Source organism: Emydura macquarii, unplaced genomic scaffold (assembly GCF_026122565.2).
Source record: "Emydura macquarii macquarii isolate MOO-44397 ecotype Brisbane River unplaced genomic scaffold, CSIRO-AGI_Emac_v2 contig_431, whole genome shotgun sequence".
NCBI lineage: Eukaryota > Metazoa > Chordata > Testudines > Chelidae > Emydura > Emydura macquarii.
The window spans coordinates 8491540-8510075 of record NW_027130568.1 but is presented as its reverse complement, the minus strand read 5'-3'; the positions used below and the strand labels follow the sequence as shown (position 1 = coordinate 8510075).

Sequence of the window (18536 nt, the reverse complement as noted above, 5' to 3'; positions counted from 1 at the left end):
GATGAATGAGAGAATACAAGTCTGGGGGGCCAACACACCACATAAAATGACACATTTACGTAGTCATTCCTCGTGTCTGTTTATTATATGGCAACCTTGAACGGTACATCACTAGTCAGGTCAAGAGGGCAGAGTTAAGATTGGAGAGTGGCGTTGGTAGATACCTTAACTCTGTGTTTCCTGGTTTTCAGAGATTTATTGTAGATACACTCAGAGCTCTGGAAGGGTTTGAACCACTCCTGGTCAAACTTAATTCTGTGCTTTTGGGCAGTGAATATCCCAATATGTGCAGGTCTTTATTCTCCACTGCTTTACAGCTTGTCATTTTCACCTGTGCAAAGGAAGGTGTGAATGGAGAATTCTGATTTAACATCCACTTTGAGTAGTTTTTTAAAACCTATGAAGATGCAATATGATGGAAAATCAGGCCCACGGTGGTTACTAAGGGTAAATGCTATGTTAAAATTTCTTTTAAAAGAAGCATCAGTGCATAAATGTAAATACATGTTTATAAACGTGGGCTTAACTCACCCTCGTGTGTGTGAATGGGAGTCCATTTAACCTCCCCCTACTGTGCTGGAGGGATTTTATCTCTGGAAAGAGCAGGTGGCAGTATTGTAATGCCACCTGAAGAAGGCAGCTATAATTTATAGCTAAGTCTCCATAGGTGCCCTATTATATTAGGAGAGGCCCTCACCCCTGCCAGCTCCTCCCATTTTTGGGTGGTGTTTGTTGGCAGAGCAGAGGTTGAATTTTGTTCCCACCATTTCCAACGCAGGGGGTCTGCAGCCTGCATTCTGACAGTGGTTTCAGCTGCGTTTCCCCACTGGCACGCTGGCTTTCTGTCAGAGGAAGCCTGCATCCTGGAGTCCCCAGGCTATGAATCAAACTTTTATCTGAAAAATTTGGGTAAGCATCAAAATAAATGGTAAAACATTGAGGCCAGACCTGTGTAGGCCAAACCCACATGCATTTTCATTATTTTGGCCCAATAAAAGAGATCTTATCATTTTTGTGTAAATAAACCTATCTTCCCCTGAGCCTCTGTGACCTAGAAACTACACAGGCACAGGACAGAGTGTTTTATTCTTCTCCAGTTATTTTAACCAGTTTTCATTAAAACTAGGTTTCCATAAGAAGTTAGGAGGTAAAGAGGTGAATGTCCTTCTTTCCTTCCCTCAATTCTCCATCCCCCCTGCCACCTGATGGACGGAAAAATGTGTGTTGCTGCAAATCCTCTTCTTAACTCTTCTCTTGCAGCGAGGGCTCCTAAAATGGAGCATAATATCTCTCTCAGCTAAACTGCAAGTTGTCTGAAGGAGTAGTCTCGATCCAACATTAACTTAACAGGTAACACTTTGATTCAAAGAAAACAAGTGGTTTCCATTTCAAGGGCTTTTGGAGAGAGGGAGAAGTGGGCAATGCAGTGAATGGTGTGTTTCAGCCAAGAAGGGGGGGAGGGGGGGAGGGGAGCAGAGTTAGAGCCGTTTGCATTAGGAGAATCTGGCAGCAGTTATCAAAATCCCAGATGTCTCTTTGCTGATGTATGAGTAATGACACAGCTTGATGTTTATGGACAGCTTGTGCTCTCACAGAGAAGGTGTAAAGCAGGGCTGTCACTCTCTTCTACCACAAGATGTCACTAGCACTGCTTGGGTGCTGAATGTGTATTGACAACATGTCGCTGTTCATATTATTAGCAGGGCGCCTTTTATTTATTTTTTTTCCTTTTTGTAGATGGCTGTGCAGCTTCTTTATTGATAGTGATGATGCAAGAAAAAAAGAGAGGATCTCTCTCTCTCTCGGTCCAAGTGTGTTTAAATCATCACTGGAGCTTTGAAGACTGGCTGTGTATCCTAATAAGGGTAGAAAAGGGGGAAAGGCAGGGGTAACAAACTGGAGTTGATACGTGTGTATAGATGATCACAAGGATAACAGACCATGCTCTCCCAGTCTTGCATCGTGGTTAATAAACTTTATTCATGACCTTAATCCCAGTTTATTAACTTTAGAAATAACGAGCTGTGCAGTAATTGCAGTTGTTAAGGGAGCAGTGGGCATTTTTTTCCTAGAGGGTATCAAATTCTGTGTTGTTATTATATATGCACTAAATCCCCATTAAAGGGCTCTCTGTAAATGTTTCACAGCTATGCCAGATAGAAGGATACTTCATCTTAGTTTCTGAGCATGATATCATCTATTTTAAACATAGCGCAATAACACCTGCCTTATTTAACTCTCTAAAAAAATACGGTCGCTCAACAACAGCATTTTTTTTTTAACAGGAAAGCATAATGTACAATTTTGCAGCAGAGCAGGTGTATCATTCATTAGTGGATTTGAGTTAAAACAAATACTCTGTGCATGGGAGTAGGCACTGACTTTCAGAAGGTAGCAAAATAAGGAAACCAGCTACAGGATGAAACCTCACTGAAGTAATCTGTTCATTATTTCTCTTTCTTTATTATAAATCACACTCTTCTGAACCGGCAGGATTTTTGTTCACATTCACACCAAAACGCATGTTTTAATATCTATCTTTTAAACTGATTGCTCTGACAGAGCAGGCAACTTTTAAAAGATGGCTAAATGCTTATCTGCATATTGTCTTTCTGTGAAAGTAGGTATGAGGACACACACACACACACACACACACACACACACACACACACACACACACACACACACACACACGGGGTTTTGGAAGATAAATGTGTCATAGCAGCCTCAGTCAGTAGTGAAATAAAGTACAAGAAATAAGTCAATGGTTGCTGAGGATGGTCAGCCCATTACAGGAGATGCTCAGCCCATTGCCTGACTGGGCCATTAGGCTCTGATCCAAGGCCTATTGAAGTCAGTGGAAAGACTCCCATTGACTTCAGTGGCCTTTGGATTGGGCCTTTAGAGACTACATGTAAAAGATCAAGATAGCAACAGCAGCAGCACAGGAAAACAGCAAGAAGGGCTGTAGGACAGAGGTAAGCGAAGACCAGTGATGTGTGAACCTCTAAAGGCATTGTTTATGTTTGGGAGGAAGATCTGTAATATTAGTTTTCAATTCTATATTACCTTTTACAATAAATACGTTTTTTCCAGGAAGGAACAAACTGTTTTGGTGAGATTAAGAAAAAATCAGAACTGCCCCAAATCATTGTCCGTAACTGGAATGGCAGTGACCCTCAATTCTTTCGGGAGGGTCCGTAAACTTAAGAAAATTACCTTGGGCAGGATTCTGCACTTCTTGTTTTTGCAAATTGCAAAATACCTAAAATGGGGCTTTTCTCACAGTATTCCTGACAAGTTCTTGGACTTGTGTATATAGTTCAACCCAATTTTCGGACCACAGAGATTCAGGATCCTCTTCAGATAAGTACAGTATCCACATTTTCCCTTTTAATGTTCCCCCATCATTAGATGTTTTAGTGTCTGACCTTTACTGACCTTTACTGACACAAGTGGTCTTTACTCATTCATATAGCACTGCTAAAATCAATGAGATTACCACCCAGGTATGAACAAGATACATGAATAAGTAAAGCAGAATCTGGCCCAGAGTTTGTAAATGAAAAACATTAGATCCAGCTGACAGGCCACGAGTCTAGGTTAGCTCTCAACTTCATTTATATGTCCATACTTAAATGAGTGAGATAATTGACCTGTCCTAGAGTAACAACCTCCCCACTATCACATTACACTAGGCCTCAACAGCTTGCATCCTTGCATACCATCCTGCGGGATGTGGGATTAGCCTGCCAGTGGCACAGCTACCACTTATTTTTGAGGAGTAGGATTTTCTAAATGTGTCCACTAGATAGCACAATAAACTTTCTTCTTTTATTGTTCAAAAACTTTTTTTCTCCCACCCAAAGAGCCATTAGCTTTTCAGTCTCAGAGTAATGGGGCTTCAGAAAAAGATCAAAGTTTCTCAGATAAGTGTTCCTTTACACAATGTTACTGACACTCCACTTTGCAAACTTTTTTTTTAAAGGACATATAAACATGCCAAGTGAGATGGATAGACTGTCACTTTTCTTTTTCTTTTTCTTTTTTTTCTTTTTTTTTTTTTTCCTCTTTCTCGTTCTGTGTGTGTGTGTATGTGTGTGAACTTCTCAATGAGTATCATAGTTGGGTTGTACTGATATAAGTCAACTTGACCTGTCTTGTATAAACAGAGGGGGGGAAAATGAGGGGTGTAAGAAATAATGTCAAGCACAAATTGTGTTACAGGAACAACTCTGTAAACTCTGAGCTTGCTTTTCCTTTGATTAGAAATTCCTATCTTGTCCTTCTGAAATGAGATGGGGGGTTTTGCACTGAAATCAATGTGAACTTGAGGTGAGGTGCTTTATTTACACACACACACACACACACCCATTTTGTTACAGCTCAAAAGTTCCTTAGAACAACATGAAAATAAAGGGTCCAGAAGATATTTTAATTGATAAAAAGGAGTACAATGCAGTTATTGCTATTTTTTTAAATAAATGGAGGAAGCAGGATAAAAATAAGCCAGAGCATTTTCATGCTACATGAGTTAGTTGTTCACACTAAGGCTATGTCTACATTTGGAGCTACCGGTCTGATTCCCAGCTTACATAGACATACATTTACTAGCTCTCATCTGACCTAGTATGCTAAAAACAGTAGCGTAGCCATGGTAGCATGGGCTAGCTGCCCCAGATATGTACCCATGAGATCCTGGCAGGTATGTACTGGGGTGGCTAGCCCGTACCGCTGCTGCCACCGCCCGTGTACTGTGACTAAACTAGTATTTTTAGCTCACTAGCTCAGATGAGAGCTAATGTATGTCTATGCAAGCCGGGAGTAGAACCTCTAGCTCAGAGTGTAGACGTACCCTAAGAAGAATCATGATCCTAGTGCTTAAGCAGATGAATAGGGTTCAGGAGATGTAGGTTTTATTGCCAGCACTATGAAAGATTTCCTGTTGCAGACTTCTAGTAAACAGATTCTCTGTGCCTCAGTTTCCATATCTATAAAATGGGTATTAATTTAGAATAAAACTTAACGTGAGACTTAATTAATTAATGTTTATAAAGTATTTTGAGCTCTTTGGGTGGAAGGCACTACAGGAAGCCAACATATTACTATTATTTTGCCCCAGGGGATGCCTGCCTTTCCAATTACCAAAGTGATTTTTTTTGATTGATGCTTATAACTGACCTAGAGACTGAACTGGCTATTCCTTAAATGCTGCCATTATTGTGGAGGAAATATGAACCCAAACCAAAACCTTGGGCCCTAAACACAAACTAAAATGGTAGGAGCTACTGTGTGGTTTTGGTCAGATTCAGAACTTAGATCCAGATCTGAATTTCACAGCTAGTACTGTTTATAATGGGCCAAACTTACATCCCAGATACTAACAGCCCTAGATGGAGTGCTCACAATACAACTTTAGATCCAAATTCTGCAGCTTGGGCCCATCTATAGTGTCTCAACCATGATCTCGGCCTGCATATTGTCCAACTCAAAGGTAAGTATTAGAAAATCTGTCTTGGTAGCATGATTAGTCTTTTCAATCCTCTTTTCTTTTGCAGTCTTCTCTCATTCTCCTTTCCATGCCTGTAAATTCCCTCCCTATCTCAGTGTGCCAGGCCCCCATATTCTTGTCTTTCAGATCTTTTCTCAAAACACATTTCTCCCAAGAAACACACACACATCAGTTCATACCAGTGAAGACTACTGTCATCCAACCATTAACAAGATGCTAAAAAAAAGAGGATGTGCTAAAATCGAACTTTCCTTGGAGTCTTCCAGTGAGTTGTCTGTTGTCTTTCTCTTGAGCTGGAAATTTCTCTGGGCAAGGACCATATTGTCTTCTGTATCTTGTACAGTAAGTTCTGAGCACAGGCATAATTCTTAAATAAATAAACAAACAAAAGATTTCCTCCCACAACATTCAGAATAAAGCAAAACACATCTGTTCTCAGGCTGAAGACGTTAATCATGGAGTATATTCTCCACTCAGCATGAATGTGCTACTCAAAGTATGCTAACCGGAGTCCTGAGCCCATTGAGTTTATTGGTGTGGCTATACAGGGCCAGCTATATTTAATGCAAATGTTTTGAGAGTATGCACATTTTTTATCCTTCCTTTTGGAATTTTCCTACTAGAACAATGCGTCGTCTTGGTTTACTTTTCTGAGATTTACAAGGAAAAGAATTGCACTGCACCTTTGAAATCGGAGAAACAAAGGAACATCTAGCTTATATTAAAAAATTCCTACAGGCTAATTTTTGTTTTTTTCTGTAACAATCAGCAAGATTAGTGCTACATCAGATCTGCTCTGTTAAGTGCTACAACTAAGCTATTGAATAGCCCACTGCTCGGCTTCTCATGAACATTTTTTCAATTCTGAGTCACAGAGTTGCTGAGTGAGCAAGGCATGAACTGGCCGTTCACTGCTGGGACTTCCTCCAGAGGAGCTTGAGGTCCTAAGAAAAATGAGTCGGATGGTCTCAGCTTAGTCCCTAATGAGCAGCAGCAGTAGATCGTTTCACAAAAAGGAGCCACGCATAATTTGGCACTGTTGACAGAAGCCTCACCAGCAGAGGCTTAGCCGGTCTGAGATAGTGTGCCTTTAAAATCACCTCTTGACCCTAGCCCAGAAGGTTCCTCGAAGCAGTTTGTGGGCTAGAGGGAAGATATCCTGATAAATGTGTGAGCTAGTGCAAACTATCCTGATAATTGCGTAAGCTACGATGGACCAGCGGGAGTCATTCTTTGTCCCAACCATTAGGATACCTTCCTTGAGATTTTTAAGGGGATTCCAGGCTTCTGATTTTGGGCCTCCTCTCTCTTTCTCTTCTCCATGCAGCAAGCCCACCCTATGATGGAGTGCGGAGGCAGGCTCCATGCATCTCCTCCTGATGGAGCTGGCAGAGAAAATCGGACACTGGGACAAACAACCATAAATCAGGACTGTCCTGATTAAATCAGCCATGGCTGGCAAGTAAGTTATTAGCCGCCTGTGAAACTAATTGTGATAGTGATACACTCAATTTTGCCATGTCTTTCAAACACCAGTTGTGATGGGAAACAGCTGTTGGGGGAGGGGGAGGGGGAAGAAGAAAGAGAGAGCAAGCTTCAGATTCAGAATCATAATGTCTGTCTTCTCTATTCCTTTTCACAAAAGCTCTCAGATTCTCCTATTCTCCTCTAGACAATTGCTCACAGCAGGTGGGGTCAGTCAGGATGAGCTCACTGTTGCATTTAAAGTTCATCTTCTGAAAGGGGGAAAAAGAAGGTGGGAGGTGGGGAGGGAAAGAATCCTTCCCATTAATGTGTGGGGAAAAAAATGGCAGGTTTAAAATAGGTTAGAAATTCAGGTTAAAGCAATAAATAAATAAATAAAAGTCACATGACACTGGCAGGAGAAAAGATATTGTTCAGCGGTATTATTTGACTGTGTGCTCTATTCATAATAAGTCAGGTGAAGGAATAGAAAAGCGTGTGTTTATGTGACAGCTGGACCATGCGACCATTATGGGCAATTTACGTGGAAAAGGGGGAATGTTTTCTAATAAATCTAAAGGAGCAAGGGCCCAATCCTGCTCCCCCGGGACTCAGTGGCAAAACTTCCATTTAGTTGATTGTCAGCCACAGATTCTCCCCTTCCTTATGTCCAGGCACCTCCAGTGAATGTGGGCCCCTTATGCAGTTCTCTGTGTTATGTGGGCCGCATTCACACTATATATATACTACCTGTATGGCCCTGAGGATGTCACATGGGCCGCAGCTGTGTGCTGATTGGGCCACAAGTAGCCTGTGGGTTGAGAACCACTGGTCTATATGAACAGTTAGTGCATGGCATGCTGAGGTGTAAATTTTCATTACACTAGTCTGCCATGCATTAACTCTCTATATGGATTGCACTGAAAGTTCTCTAGTGTGCTTTGATCTACCTTGCTTTGAAATGAGAGTAGATTGAAGTGCCCTGGAGAACTTCTACTGCACAGTGGCAGTCCACATGGACAGTTAGTGTCTGGGAAGCTAGTGCGAGAGATTTACACCCCACTTGCCAAGCACTAACTGTTCATATAGACAAACCCTGAGTAAAAAATTTAAAAGGTTGTAACCTATCATGGTTCAGGCCATCAGCCAACCATTAGCTGCCTTTCCCAATGGGCAGTTTATTTCATGGAGGTCTTATGCCAGGTTTTGAAACCTCTATGATTGGTCACTTTTTGAGATGGGACACTGTAACTTATTGACCTCTGGATTGATCCAATATGGCAATTTCTATGTTCCTAAGTTCACTTCCATTTTTCCTTCTGGTCTTGTATTCCTCTGCCTTTTTTTCCTGTTTTTGTGTTGTTTTTTTTTTAAAGTTGTATCTATAAAAGTGTAGAGAAAAGAAAATGCCTCAGCTAATAGCAATACAACATTAAACACTTGAAAGAGAAAGAGAAGAAAAACCAGATCTTACAGGTTTCAAGAATCAAACCGCATCCGCTCAGCCCCAACTATGATTTTTCTGGCTTTCTGTTTGTAAACCAGAAATGTTTCTTTTCACTGTCTTATATTACATTCTTTTCAATTTATAATGCTCGTGTCATTACATAATGGATCATACATGAGGTTGGTCGTCATAGAAAATAGAAAGCAATCAAACATTTTCTCGTTTTTAGTTTGTGTTCTGTGGCGGGAATCAGAGTCAGCTGCAGTGAGGAGGTCAAATCTCAACCTTTCAGTAATCCCAGTTCCAGTTTATCCAGAGTCCAACAGGGCTTTGTGACTGAGTGGATCCTGATGTTAAACTTTATTCTTGGTTTTTTGGTTTGTTTTTTTAACAATGCAAGTGCTGCTGTTTAATTCAGCACACCAGCCATTTATTACAAGGGATTCAGACACTGTTTTTTTCTGAACAGAAAGGTGACAATACAATATAAAATATATGAACTCAGAACATGAACATTTATTGTTTTTCATCAGTGGTCAAATTTAGCAATAGTGCATTTTTTTTTATTTTTTTTTTAATTTTTTAAATTTCACGTTCACATGGAGTTAAACTTTCTCCAGGATAAGATGACCTGAAGCAGATAGGCGTAAAACCCTGTGAGTTTCAACTGTAACCCTGCTAGGCTGACTGGGTCCAAGGTTAATATAGTGTTTCAGTGAGTTTTCTGATCTGAACTGCAGCAAGTGTGGGGGCGTACAAGTGTAGGAGTGCAATTTTCCACAGTTTTGAGATGCATGGTTGCCCATTCCAGCCCCCTCTCCTGTAGCTAAAACTGAAACCAACAAAGTGTGCATAATGTGCCTAGAAGATGCTGCAATCCTTATTCCTGACCTGAAAATAAGCTTCAACAAGCATTGAATGTGGGAAGGCTTTGAGCTTTGCTGTGCTCCCTTGCCCTCTTCTATCAAGGGGCTCATTTGGCATTACAGTAAATTGCTCCCTGTTCTGAAAATCAGGACGGATATAGAAAACAGCTATTAAGCCAAGATACTGGGAGAAATTCTGCTCCTGCTCACACCAGTCTAAATCAGGAGTAACTCCACTGAAGTTGATGGTGAAGCCGCTATTCTTGAAGCAAAGCAAATCACTTTTCTAGCTCTAAAAATACGAGAAGTAAATCTATCATTTTATATAAAAAACATGTAGTGTATTTATTATGCAAACATTGTATACTGTATATAAAAGAACATCACAAATGTCAGGGTTACTGAATTTTCTCTTAACTGATCATCTTAATGTAGTAGGAAGAAGATTTTATATAATTTCACTTGGAGGGCACTTTTCTTACTCAGAACTTCCTGGAGGTCTTCGTGCCTTGAACATGGTTGATAAGAATGCTGTGGCTTGGCTTGACCAGATTACATATGCTAGATAATAAACACTCAGCACAATGAAAAATTAAATAAGTGCAAAATAAATGCACCCTATCCCAAATCTATCTACAGAGCTTTCACATTCCTTATTAAGGCTCCATCTGGGGACAGCTATTGCACTGCCCCAGACATATTCCAGTAGGGGGAGCCAAAGTGGCAGCAGGACTATGCAGGGTATTTAGGGTTACTTTCTGAATTGCCTCAAATGGATGGCTTAGATGGGTCACTGATTTGATTCCACTGACGAAAGTGAAGTTGCATCACCGAGGCTATATATGTATATGGCTCAGTGAGCACATGAGTATCTAAGGAGGAGCTATAGGGCTTCATGTCAAATTTTAGTGCTGCCACAGATCGTTTGCTATGATAAATTTGCATTAACAGGCAGCAGGATATCAAACGGCACTTGATATAATTTTCAGATAAACAACGCAATATCGTACCAATAAAGTATCCTTTTAGTGATAACTGAATTCTCAAAAGGGTTTACTTTCTTCTGTTAAGAAATATGCAACCATCACAAATAATATTGCTGACCAAAGCATCAGTTAGTATGCACGGTCAGATTCCCCACGTCTTTCATACTGTAAGTAAGTGATGAAAAGTTGTTGAGTTTTAAGGCCCTGAGTCAGCAAGGTACTCAAGCTGGAACCTAACTTCAATGGGACTGCTTCTGTGCTTAAAGCTGTCCGTGTCTGTTGTCCGTGTCTGATGCCTGAAAGATTAACACTCCTATTTGGCATGTAAGTTACAAGCATCTTTTAGATTCCTATTTCTGCAGGCAGAAATCTTAAGTAAGATTTCTTAAGCTTAATTTGAATAAGAGGGTTGTTTTAGTGCAATAGTAGGAATCTATAAAACTTTTTGTAGGTATTTTATTGTCCCTGTAGTTACTATAGTTTTAAAAATTCTCCTTATTGATTTTTTTATTTCCCATGAGCTTAGCAAAAATATATTGATAATTCTACTGCATATTCTGCATGAATATACATACTGTAGCATGGTTATAGAAGCCTTTAGAAATTACATTAGATGAAACCACCACTACTTCTCTATACTGCACTTGTGTCTGTGTTAGGAGGAAATCTAAGACCGCAATCCTACCATAAGCTTCAGACACAGTTCTCAGTGCAGGATCCAGGCTTACTTACTGGTAGGTTAGAAAATCAATGTACTTGTGCAGTGACTAAATAAAATGCATTAGAATTAATGTTATGATTAACAAAAATGAAATAAATTTGTTTCTCTGCTCATTGATATTTGGATAAATATTTATGAATGTGTAAGTAAAGGAACCACTGTCAATATTGAAAGCAGATGCGATCTTCATTATGCTAAGGATAGGTATAGGCTGCTGCAAGGTGAATTTAGCCTACAGTTGACTTTAACTGTGTGTCAGAAAGACTCTGATCTTTGGATAGCACATATTATTTGGTCTCAGTGTAGTAGCCTAGGACACAGTTGGACATAGTTTGTGAATTATATTATACTCAGAGATACACAGGGGGGTTCTGACAGCAAACTATATCTATTTCTACACATATGTGTATTCCTGGTATAGATGCAAAATGAAAAACCAGGGCAGTAGGCATGGAGGAGGTGGCTTTGATGAAAGTTGGGTATGAATATATGAAAAGGCTTTGGTAGCTGGGGGGAGACAAAAGAATGTGCATACCCAGCCCTCTTCAGCTAAGCAATGGCCCTCTCAGTCCTTCATTACTCCTACATACATTTGACTCCATGTGTAGAGGAGTACTGGCATGAGGACGTGTGCCACTCACTGCAGAAGAGGATGCTAACACATATCAGACCCAGCAGCAGGGTGGACTCTGAGGCACATAGGCGCTCCATCAGCCAGGAGCTTCTTCAACTTGCCAGCCTGCATGGTGTTATAAAAAAATGGACCAATCACTGCTTACATTCTGATGTCTATACTCGTGATGGGTCAACCAGAAAAGTTGCAGACTTTTGGCTCAGGTATTAAGCCTAAGCTTATCCAAGCCTTTTTTTTCAATATGAAAATATAGATGAGACCTTTATATGGATAGATTTGCTCCTGAGGTATCCCATACTTCCTTGTTTCAACAGAGACAAATACTGCATAAGTGCAGACTCCATTATATTTTGGTTCTCCTTCTAGCTGAAATCAGAAAGCACAGGCGTACACACACCAACTGGGCTTTTGAGAACCTCAAGCCAGCTTTGTGTGTTGGTCTACTCTTATTTCATCTGAACTAAAGCAGAGCTTGCCCATCACAGCTATCAATTTGTTCCAAAAGGACAAATCCTACTCCCCCATCTCTTTGGCTGTGGATGCAGTGGAACCAATGTATTTGTGCTGTAGTGGGAAGAGGGGCTGTGTGAACCCTATGAGAGGGGTTTTGATGGGGAGGGATGTAGAAACCCTGTGCTAGATGGGAAGAGGTTAATAAGCGTCAATGGGCTCAATTAGCCCCACCCCCTTTTCCTGCACGTGGTGTCAAGCTTGGAGGGAGAGGTTAAAAGGGGAAAAGCCCAGCTTAGTAGGGGCTGAACAGGAGGAGGAGAGGACCTCTTATGTTAACCCACTGAAAAAAAGTGTGGCTGTGGGCTCCATGGCCTATCCCAGGCCTGCTTAAAGAAAGGCCTGACTGGGGCCGGAAGGTGACCAGACACTGCTAGACACCAGAGCCTCCCTAGGGATGGATAGATCTGGATGAGACTCTTACATGTACTTTGTTCCCCAGGACTATGGGGTTTTTCCTTTTGGGATCTGCGAAGGAGTGTGCCCATGGTGGAAATGCTTAGAGGCAGGCAGTGGTAGGAGGAAACATCAGGTCTGAATAGGCACACTTTAGCTGCTTATTACAGAATCCCTGGGCCAGAACCCAGAGAAGAGGGAGGGCCTGGGTTCCCCTGCTGGCCTTCTGTCAAAGGTGGGGTGGAGGCCTTGGAGTTAAGGACTGGAGAAGACTTAAGCCTATAGTCAGGCTGAAGATCTGGTCTGAAGCCACTGGGTGATAGACATACAGGGCTCAGTTTACCCCAATACGTGTGGGACCATACGCAACCCGTCTGAAGAGCTGAATCACGAGAAGAACGAGACTATCAGCAGGGACAGAGAAAAGTGGAGACACTGCTATGCCACACCCACCCACGAGTGGGCGTGCCAGTGATGAGTCAACTTTGACAAGGATGTACATTCCCTTTACCTTGCAGAGCTCAGTTTTGCAGGGGCCTGGTGCAGGACAAGGAAACCTGGAATAGGTTGGAGAGAATGAATAGCAGGGCCAGCAAATCAGTGTCTATGACCTTATATGAGGTATTATCCTCTGGCAAAATGTGGCTGTATGAACTACTCTGGCCGTATGGGTGCAGCAGAACACTTTGAGGGAAATTCTACCCACTCTCTCTCCCCAAAATGGCCATGAAATATTCCAGTGGCAGCCCATCAGTATAGGCTGTGTCAAAGTGGAAAAAATGCCAGCCTCTTAATGACTAACTGGAGTGCTATTTTGTACTCACATTTTCTAAAGAATGGCTTTATCGTTTAAAACGATAATACAGAATGTGAAATAGAGCAATGGGTATTTTGGGAAGAGAAAATAAATAAATAAATGGCTCACCACTATTGCTTCAAATCTGGTTTCTTAGGTGTGCATATCAATAATGTGCCTACAGTTTCATAAGGATCTTAAGCACACAGACTTAGTTCGCATGCATGGTGGCTGGATTGACAAGACAGACCAGGATAGCCCCAAAGGGTCAATAAAACATGCACCATGAAGGATTTACACAATAGTCAGTAATGACTTCTTTGGAGCTGTTACGGTCTATTGGGTCAATAATAATCCACTTTTTAAAGAGTGCCAAAATATGAATTTACACAACAGGCCATAATGGTCCCTGATCTATCAGATATATGATATAAATTATCAACATTAGTGCCCACAGTGTAATGCACATTTAACTATTATGCTGCATAGAGTAAATAATGCATGCTTCAACATATATATTCATTTTCAAAAGACTGATTTATAAAAGATCTTAAAAGGCTGCAATTTTGTCTTTAACACAAGTTATTGTGAGTTTATTTTTCACTATTACTAGTTAAGCAGTTATTAACCTAAACTGTGTATTTCTTAGCTTTCGTTTGTTTATCTTACAAACTTAGGACTCAGGCCTACAAACCTTTTCTCAAATTAGTAGCCTTTGTCACCCAATTATGCCCATTTACTTCAATAGGTTTGCTCAGGTGAGTAAGAACTAATCACATGAGTAATGGTTTTCCGTATACGATAATTTACCAGTTTTGATGTGCAAATAAATATTCAAGACCAAAAAAGTCTTTTTAAATAACGTTATGTGTAGATCCAGCTATCTATCTATCAACAAAGAGAGACAAAAATACTTGCATGAACTATCTTATCTATACAAATAAGATATAAACTCTGACAATGCTTAATTTGTACCAGCAGGTGGCGACATACAGCAACAAGCTTTGATGGCAACAAAACTGTCCAGCAAACATAGAGGAAACACAAGTTACATCAAAATGAAATGTGCATTAAAGAGGGAAGGGGGAAATAATGAAACATGTCCATCAACATTACATATATTATGTTTTGTCTAATCCCAAGGCAAAAAAGAGTAAATGCAAACCATTACAGGTAAAAGTTTTCCTTGCTTCTCTGCTGAATTTATTTTACTGAGAATTGAACATTTGGCTTAGTTGTAGAGTGTACTTTTAAATTTAAAACAGATAATCATATTTAAAATAGCATGAATGAAAAGTTGTGAGAAAACCCTCTGTACAGGAATGGTAAAAATATAACAAAAAGGGCAGGTGTGTACAGTCCTATGATGTTGTGGTGAAAAACCACATAAACATACTTATCCAAGTCCTTTCAAATATAGGGATGAATACTAGTCATGTTGTATCAGTCTGTGACTTCCCTATTCTCTCTAGAAACAGGAGCTCACACTCCAGTACACTCACCTCAAGGCCCCTTGCTTAAAAAAGCATATTGTTAGTAAACACAGGAGAAGAAGCCACTGCTATCACAGCTTAAAAGAACAAAACAATTTAGTATTCGATTAAGCTGATGGGCAAATAAGTCTTGATTTTTTTTTCCTGATTTAAAAAAAATCATTTAAAAAGGGGGAACTCTCTTTCAAGGGTCCATTTTCTTCCATGTGTATTCTGATACAGTTAATAAATATTTTGACTTACTCTGACTGTGTGTGTGTGTCTTTCCTGTATATAGAATTCCTAACTTTAGACTAAATGCCTTTTGGAAGAATTTGCGTGTTTGTAGCATCTAAAGTTTGATGACTTAACACAGCAAAAAATCGGTCTCAGCTTGCTAAGAAGAGAGCTGAGAACAGAATGACAATGTGGAAATGCTGAAGGTTTTTTTCCCTCCCATTGCAGTGTCTGTTTCCTGCAACTATCTACAATCTATTGACTGGTTTATCAGACAGCAGGTATCTCTATCAGCCTATCTTGAATTGTCATCCAACAGAAGATTAAATGCTGCCTGCCTCCTTCTTGTGATTTTCAGTCTTCACATCACAAAGTTTTCAATCAAATTTCAGCAGTGTACATTTAGCTTAGAGAACTCAGAGTACTTATCTTCCTAAAGCAGGTGACTTAGACCATGTTTACCTTGTACAGTTCCAAGATATCTTTCAGCAAACCTGTCCGCATTTAGGCCTTGAAACGGTTCCCAAGTTCTTTTTTTCCCTTTCTGTTTCCCTCATACTCTCCCCCCACAATCAGGCTACTGGCCAAACAAGCACAAAGATTTTGAATTATAGACAAGTGCCAGTTTTCAGAAGAGTTATACCAGTGCAGCAACCTTGTGTTTCTTTTTAAAATGAAAGCAACATAACCATACACAGCATTGTTCTATATAGCTTCCTCATTAATAATCTTTTGAATGCACTTATCACCATTGTGGTTTCAGCTCATGAATCAGCTCGAGCTTGAGGAGGATGTCAGCTATGCACGTTTCTTGGTTTACATTGGATACCTGAGGAAGTTGTGCTCTGTTATGTATCCCAAAAAATAAACTACAGCTCCATTTGTAAGCAATTCAGCACAAACAAGCTGACACTGAAAAAAGGACTTTTTCTGCCAATTAGCATATTTTCGGCATGGGGTTCTTATCAATAGACTAACTAGATTTTGAATAAACATAAATTTGAGACTAGAGAATGCTGGAAAGAAATCCTCAAGAAAACCAGGTTAGAACTTTGAGATGTGTTCTTTGTTTAAAATAGTCAGAATATAATATAACTAAAATGACTTTGTAAGTGAGTAGCAGAGTCAGGAATTCCAACTAGAGTCCTCATTCCCAGTCTCTAACCACTAGATATTTTGAGCCAATTTATCTGAGCTGTAGTCAGTGGAAGACCAAGGATGAAATCTCTACTTCCACTCTGACCCATTTATGCTAAGTAAAAGGGCTGGAGTGGTATAAAAATGACTTAAAAGCCTGATTCTGGCCAGGGAAAAATTCCTCTGGTGCAAGAACTGTGAAAGATGGCTACAGGATGTCTTCTGAATATCCCCCCTCAAAAGCACTGGAGTAGGTGGCATGCTGGGGCAGAAGATCCTGTTGCTGAAGAGATTTTAAGGAGCATTTTGGCCCATAGGTGATCCTAGTAGGGAGTTGCTCGCATCTTTCCCCATTGCCTCCTCCCTGCAGCAGCCTTCTCCCCTTCACAGGAAATGACTGTCCAGGGGGAAAGGCTGGGGCAATTTCGCCTGGGGACCTTTTCCCTGCCATCTGGAAAGACTCTGGCAGTGGTGAAAGGCTTTGCCAGCTCCCCTTTGCTGAAGTTTCTCCCACTGTTTCCCACATGCCAGAGCCTTTCACTGATATGTATAGCTACCCACCACAGTGTGGATGCAGGAGGCTTTTCATCGTGGCATGTGGCTACGCATTCTCTACATGCCGCTGCCAGTGGTGTGTAGTATAGATGTAGCTTTAGTGGCCCTGTCCAGAATCTCTGCCCAGAGGCGTGAGGGTAGGTAGAAGATGACTCTTGTTGGGTTTAGTGTGCAGATGCTGGGTGATAGTGGTGTCCTGTGATCTACAGGAGCTCAGACTAGATGATCTGGTGGTCCCTCCTGTCCTTAAACTCTGACTTTGTGCTCCCAGATTGGCTGGGAGGTAGTCAAGTTCCCAGTTCAAACTATTGCCCGGCTGTCCAAAGACCCAATAGTCTATTCCAGTGGCTTGCGGTGAGGTGCGTACAGGGCTGCCTTTGTCACACATCCTTCAATCCAGTCTGTTGGTCATGTAGGTGTTCTACAACTGCCCTATGACAAGGAAGGATTCCTATCAGGAGGAGAGAATCCTCAAAATGCAGGATCCACTATGTTTAGTCTGCTTTGTACTGCCAGCGCAACGCTAAGGTGAGTTAAACAACATGAGAACTGGTTTAGCTGTTTGTTCATGAATGCCAATGACTCTTACATAATTTTAATGGAAATTATATGAACACATCAAAGGGGAAAAAAATGACTGAAAATTAAAAAACAGTGACCGACCATTGTTAAATCTATGAATTTAACTCTGTAAACAGAATTTACCTTCTGCGAATGCAAACTGAAAAGTAGATAGAAGCACTAGATGTGAAACACAATCCCTTTGATGTTGAACATGGAAAACAGCTATAACTTTGTGTCAATTACCTTTTTGTCTGCCAGTGCCAGATCCTTTCCTCCTCTTCCACAAGCACAAAAAAAAATCTGGAGCCCAACTATAGGGATAGAGGTGTGGCAGACACATCCTCTTTCACATCAACCTTACAGAAACTCCCCCTTGCCCATTCTGTGGTGATAAAGGTCCATGGGTGAGGAGGAGAAGGGCCAAATAACAGGCTGAAGGCATAGCCATTTTCCATGGCATCGTTTCAGACATGAGTTAATGTGGACCCCATCAGTGTTAACTTTTGCTGGTTCCCTCACCAGACAACAAACTTTCCTTCCTCCCATTAGGGTTTTGAATGAACTCATTGGAGCTAAGGGGACTGGGAATCAGTTCAGCCATTCAGATTTGTAACAAAGGTGTGTGACACACACGGTTCTGATGATGACTCCAGTGGGTACTGCTGCACATGACCTCTTCGTAGATGGTACTGGCCTCTATGGATCTCAAGAGATCTGTGAGTTTTGGGGGATTGAACCCCTTGTCTGTTCCACTGGGGAGGGGTGAGGGGGAAATCTGAAGCAGCAGTCCCTAGATTTATGATCAGGTAAAGACCTGGCAAATACACCCTCATAGTTTCAAGTCCCCTATGCTGGAAATAACTCCTGTATGGGGATGATTTAGGTCAGACTTTCTCAAACTATGAGCCTCGTCCCACTGTTGGAATCTGGACAGTGCCTGCAAAGATCCTGAAACATTTGTTTCTCTTTTCTATTTTCAATCTTGAAATTAAGAAAATGTGAATGGGTACCTGGAGTTTTTTGTTTTTATCCCCTCTCTGCATTTTCCAATGTCCAGAAGGGCTGCAGTGACCTATCCTGGCTGTTAGCAGCCACTCTACCACCTGCTTTGAAGACTGGTAGGCTGTCTCTCCCCATCTTTTCTCAACACTTGCTCTGCAGTGCAGGTGCCCAGTCAGTGTAGCCTTGCCAGGGGAGGAGGAGGAAGCAGTGGCTAGCTGCCTCTGGGCCTTGCTGACA

General features: G+C 41.1%; 1 long non-coding RNA gene across 2 annotated transcripts; it reads left to right on the top strand.

Annotated features, from left to right (window-relative positions):
* The first annotated feature begins 1187 nt into the window (after positions 1 to 1187).
* On the top strand, positions 1188 to 15012 carry LOC137146254 (uncharacterized). Of its 2 annotated transcripts, none has more exons than XR_010917873.1 (3): positions 1188 to 1350; positions 6840 to 6974; positions 14314 to 15012. It is a non-coding gene; the product is annotated as an uncharacterized lncRNA (long non-coding RNA). The 2 variants fall into 2 exon arrangements; XR_010917874.1 differs by having other exon boundaries at positions 14311 to 15012.
* Positions 15013 to 18536: the final 3524 nt, after the last annotated feature.